Raw genomic sequence first — 6192 nt, 5'->3', positions numbered from 1 at the left:
ATAAGAAGAAAAAAAAGCTCTGTTAGAGCATGTCCTTGTGTCCTTATAATTGGAGCAGGAGAGGACCCAACAGCTTAGGATTGTTTGCCAACCAGCCATTGGGAGGCTCGCTGGAGCCTGCGGTTAGGAGATAGGTAGGGTTCCCATGGGAGGAGTAGTTTGAAAGGTCATCTCTACAGAAAGTTCACAGTCATTAACACAGAAGCATTGAATCCTAGGGATACAAAGGGTTCTGCGCTTTCCAATGCCAGCCTCCGACTTTCTGAGAAATTCTTTTTACATCAGTGGTTCTCAACCTTCCTAAGGCCTTTAATACAGCTCATCAAGTTGTGGTGACCCCCCCCCACTATAAAATTATTTTTGTTGCTACTTTGTAACTGTAATTTTGTTACTATTATGAATCATACGGTAAATCTGATATGCAGGATACTGAAACGTGACCCCCAAAGAGGTCGAAACCCATAGGTTGAGAACCACCACTTTACACGAATCCAAGGCAGGTAAATCTCAGGACTCCAGTTGTTACAGTCTACTCTTCATACTAATAAAAACCAACGAGGGTTGTATAACTTCAAGTCCTGTGGGCTTGATTTTAAAATCGTGTGTGTGTGTGTGTGTGTGTGTGTGTGTGTGTGTGTGTGTGTGTGTTTTAAGAAACAGTGAGGGCTGGGGATATGGCTTAATGGGTAAAATGCTCGCTGAGCAAGTGTGGGGATCTCACCTTTGATCCCCAGGATCCACTTAAAAAGCTAGATGGAGGGCAGGAGACATGGCAGCTCAGTGGTTAATGCACTGGCTGCTCTTCTAGAGGACAGGGGTTCAGTTCCCAGCACCCACAAGGCTGCTCACAGCTCTCTCTAACTCCAGGTCCAGGGGATCTGACGCCCTCTTCAGGCATTGCACACACATGGCGCCTGGACTTACCATACCGGCAACACACACACACACACACACAGCTAAAATAAAATTGAGCGGAAAAGACTGCTTTGTAAAACATGCTGGCGATAATCCCAGCATGCTTCTACCAGCTCGCAGTGTATGCAGTGGCAGACGAGATCTGTCTCAAACTTGGACTGACATCCAAGGTTGTCATCTCCACACAAGGACAATGGCATGCTGAGGTCCTCACCAAATAATAATGAGTAATAATCCAAGCATGGCTGGTGCCCAGAGTCCTGCATTAGGCAGCAGAGGCTAGAGGATAAGAAGGTTAAGGTCATCCTTAACTACATAGCAAGTTCAAGGTCAGCCTGGGCTACATGGAATCCTGTCTCAGGAAGGTAGGTAGGAAAGAAAGGAGAAAATATGATAATGTTCCACAGAGACTGTTAAAGCAGAATAGTCCCTGAGAACGCCCCAGGCATAGGAACGGACGTGAAGTGGGTGAGGTCAGCTAAGAAAAGATGATCTTAGGTTACCATTTTCTTTAGAGAATCTGTGAACCGTGCTTCCACAATGGGTTGGTTTGGCAGCAAAGCTGTGGTACCTAAGAGCAACCCTGGCGTGGAGGGAGCTGTATATCAAAAAGTCAGTCGGGTGAACATGATTTGAAACAAACCCTTCCCCCAGCAGCCCTCTGAGGGGAGACAGAACCAGGAATAGAGATTAGCGTGTGCCGTGCGGAAAGGCTGAGACGCTCAGTTGTATGTGTGTTGGAAATGCCAATGGATAGTGCTGTGTGATTCGAGGTAGAAAGTACCTGTGGTTTCCCCAAATATTGACTAAAAGTCTTGAGGAGTTGACTCATTTGGGGTGGTTGTATCTTTTCCTCTCCAGAGAGTCCCTGGGCCTACCCCTCAGCTTGTGTAAAGCTGAATCCGATTCACTTACAGCTGTCAGTTGACTAGCAACTAGATGGTCTGAGTGTTGGTTGCCATAGAAACAGCTAAAAGGCCCATTGCCATAGGAACCTACCATGTTCTCCAGACCAGGGGTTTGGTTGCTGAAAAGACCTAGAGGAACCGAGGAGCTGAGTTGGGTGAGCGAGGGTCCCACCAGAGGATGAGTGATATGTGTGAGAGCCTGGCCAGCTCCTCCAGTGTCCCACACCTGTCCCCATTGCCCTCGATGGACACAGAGCACAGTGCTTGTCCCTGTGGACAGTAAGGGCACAGATTTAGAGCAGTCTTGTCATGCCAGCACTACCACCCACCCTCCCCACTCCAGGAGCTCTGAGAGGGTACATCTTGCTCTCTCTGGTGGGCCCTTCTCTACAAACCGTATGTCCCAGATAAACAGCCAACAGGTAAAGGGATTAGCTTAACTCTGCCTGCCAGCGGGTCAGGCCACTGAGGAACTTGGCAGGCAAAATGGATGGCTGCTGGCCTTGAACGAGGCGGACACTGGGTGTACCAGATCAAAAAGCAGCAGGGCAGGCTGGTGGCAGCAGTCTGTTCTCTGCATGAGAGAAATGTGTCGCTCTGCTCTCTGCACCCCGTGCATCTGGCCTCTGCCACGTGGATCAAAGTATAAAAGCCACAACTTGATAGGGCTCCTCAATGTATCTGAGCAATGGTCACAAGATTCTTGTGTTTTGACAGGTGGTGGCGGTGGCGGCACACGCCTTTTAATCTCAGGCAGAGGCAGGCGGATCTCTGTGAGTTCAAGGTCAGCTTGGTCTACAGAGTGAGTTCCAGGACAGCCAGGACTGCTTCACAGAGAAACCCTGTCTTGAAAAACCACCACCACCACCAAAAAAAAAAAAAAAAAAAAGATTCTTGTGTTTCACAGTCAAGAGAAGGGAGTCCCAAGTCACTGGTTAGTGACAAGGGAGAACAAAGAGGAAACTTCTGTGTCATTGGCCACCGTCGCTATAAATGTAGAGACTGGAGGAATTCAACTAGGTCAGCTCCAGTTCTCTGAGCATGAACCGCCTATGGTGGCTCATTTACCTGTGAGGGTGAGGAAAACCTTAGGAATCCAGAGAAGCTTGGGACTGAGACTAAGGCCGAGAAGACATTTGACTGATGGGCCCCTCCCAGATGCTTGGTTGAGGGAACTTTGCTCTCCTTCTTCAGGACTCTGAGGTGTGTGGTGCTCTTTCGCCTAACCTGACCTTCTGATTGGAGTTCGAGGGTCACAGCCCCCCCCCCCCCGCCCGCTGCCCAAAGGGGCTTCACAGCCTCGCAGCCCAGCACCAGAGAGACAGATCTCTGGGAAAGGACTTCACTTTGGGAAGCTTACAGACTGGATTTTAGCTGGGTTTTTGTCTCCCCGCCAACTCTTTACAGTTGATTGACTTTGGATACCTCATAGGGCCGGCCTCAGCTTCCTCGGCTTTAACAGATTCTCAGTCCCCATGGCCTTTCTCTACAGACATAAGTATCGTTATTGTACTTGATGAGGAAGGAAGCTGTTCAGAAGCCTGGAATCATAGTACATGTCTTGCATTTTGGCTTCCAGATTAACTCCGGCCCCTCTCAAGCTCTGTGGCCTCCCAGGAGCCTGCCCTGCTTTGCCTCCATTAAGACAGACACTTACCACGTTATTTTTGAGGTACATTGGATGTGTGTGAGCTTACCTTCCTACTAGATTATAAACAGTTTGAAAAGAGGGCCTGCCCTTCAGTCTTTGAGTAAACGGCTAGAACTCAGTGCCCGGCATTTTTTTTTCTATTTCTTTTTTTGAGACTGTGTCTCATACAGTTCTGGCTGTCCTTGTACCCTGTGTATTGAGGTTGACCTAGAACTTCTGATACTCCTGTCTCCATCTCCCAGGTTCTGGGATTACAGGTATGCACCACCATGCCTGGCACACAGAATTATTTATCTAAAGGTCTTTATGGAAGTCAAGTGCTATTTTCTGTGACATTTGGATGGGACCATTTAACTCTATAGCAGCCTGGTCCCTAAAAGTGAACAGAAGAGTAACAGCTGGCTTGTTTCATTCTCATGGAGAAGGACACCAAAGTGCCCTGTCTCGGATAGGCAAGTTCGGGGCTCACATCTTCTGGAAGGCAGCCGTCATCAGCATCTGGGACTCACTGACATCACAGCCTCACCTCCAGCTGGCTTAAAGGCCCCCTGGCTCCAGCTTCAGTACACAAAGCCTCCTCTCCCCATGACTTCCGTCCGGGTTGTTGCGATGTCCCTGGCTCCATAGCTGCAAGTCATATCGCATCTCTGAGAGGGTGAGAGGAAGCACATCTGGCTCATGCAGCTGTCTCCCCTGTGGCGTGTTGAATGTCTGCAGCCCCTGACAGTCCCTACAACTTCCCACCAGGCTTGCCAATGCATGGGAACAGAGCCCAGAGAGTTCTGGAGCATCTCCTAGACCAGAGGTTCTCAACCTACCTAATGCTGCGACGCTTTAATACAGTTCCTCAAGTTGTGGTGACCCCCAACCATCAAATTATTTCATTGCTACTTCATAACTAATTTTTGCTGCTGTTATGAATTGCAATTTAAATATCTGATATGCAGGATGTCTGATACGCAAACCCCCAGTTTGAGAACCACTGGCCTAGGCTGTCTAAGCCCAAAACTGTCCCCATTCTAGGTGGCTGACAGAGAAAGCCTGGAGTTAGGGGATACAGCAGAGGAGGGTAAACGGAGAGGCTCTGGGTCTGGTCCATGCTCTGTGTGATCTTGTGTAAATCATTTAACCTTTTAGCTAAATGCCTTGCAGAAGTACTGTTTGTTTTTGGTTTTTTGAGACAGGGTTTCTCTGTACAGGCCTAGCTGTCCTGGAACTCGTTCTGTAGACCAGGCTAGCCTCAGACTCACAGAGATCTGTCTACCGGGATTAAAGGTGTGTGCCACCACCACCCAACTCCTCACTGAAGTACATTATGGATAAAACAAAGGATGCTGTGCACATGTAGCTTGGAAACAAGAGTCCCAAGGACTCGGTCTCTTGGGTTTTCTCCTTGGGTCTTGTTGGTTAGAGGAGGTAGCTGAGCACACCCACGGAAATATGAAAACCACACAAGAAAAGCAATGACCTAGATTCGATCACCTCAGGAACCAAGAGTTGGAGGGCTAGAGAGATGTCTCTCTGGTTAAGTGTGTACTGCTCTTGAAGAGGACCTGAATGCAGCACACACCGGAGCTGATCGGTACCTCTGCCCTCTGAGAGCATCAGAATTCACACGCACATACCTACACACAGACACAAACATATACACACCAATAAAAGTGAAGTTTGAAGTGGTTTTTATTCGGCAGTGCTGAAGACTGAAGCCAGGACCTTGGCTATCCTGGGCAAACATTGTCAGTGAATTACACCCTCTTCTAGTGTCAGGGTCTTGCTAAGGTGCCCAGGCTGCCCTAGAACTTGCTATGCAGCCAGGCTGTGAGCTTCTGCTCCTTCTACCTCAGCCTACCCAGTGGCAAATTACAATCCACCGAGCCGGGCTAGATATTTTTTGAGCCGGGCTAGATACTTTGTTGTACAGCAGACCTGCAAGGTAGCCAAGTCTCTTGAAACACTTTTTTTTTTTAGGACACAGAAGTCACAGGCAATTGTATCCTTCAGCCTTCTTGACTGCCATGCAGTCTAGGTGAATTTGTATGGACAGACAGCATGAGGTCAAACCAATACTTACTGGGCACCTTTGGTGTGCCATGAACTGTGTTAGGTATTGGAGATTAAAAAAAAAAAAAAAATCGTGGATAAGTCCCTGCCTTGGAGGAGATCAGAGTCCAGGGAAGAAAGGTCAGCAGCAAGCCATCACTGATACAATGGGACAGTGTCGTGACAGTCAAGTGTACAGAATACCATGGCAACGAGAAAGACCAGCACTGTGGGTGATTTATTTGCTCTGAGAAAGGAGCTAGGCTGGGCTTCTGCTTGAAGCATGGCTGGGAAATACGACATGTAATACTGAATCGAATCTTCATCCATGCATCATCTAGCCAGTCCTTCATTCACAAATCTGTTCCTGCCTCTTTTTTTTTTTTTTTAAGATTTTATACATACACACACACACATACACACACACACACACACACACACACACACACACACACACACATACATATAAAATTCTTCCTGCATATATGCCAGAAGAGGGCACCAGATCTCATTATAGATGGTTGTGAGCTGTCATGTGGGTGCTGGGAATTGAACTCAGGACCTCTGGAAGAACAGTCGGTGCTCTTAATCTCTGAGACATCTCTCTAGCCCATTCCTACCTCTTGTCCTCTAAGATTTTTTTTGTGTGTGTTGGGGGGGGGGATGCACATGTGTGCA

Source organism: Onychomys torridus, chromosome 14 (assembly GCF_903995425.1).
Source record: "Onychomys torridus chromosome 14, mOncTor1.1, whole genome shotgun sequence".
In the NCBI taxonomy this organism is placed as follows: Eukaryota; Metazoa; Chordata; class Mammalia; order Rodentia; family Cricetidae; genus Onychomys; species Onychomys torridus.
The sequence above is the reverse complement of the archived record's forward strand: the minus strand, read 5'-3'. Positions refer to the sequence as shown.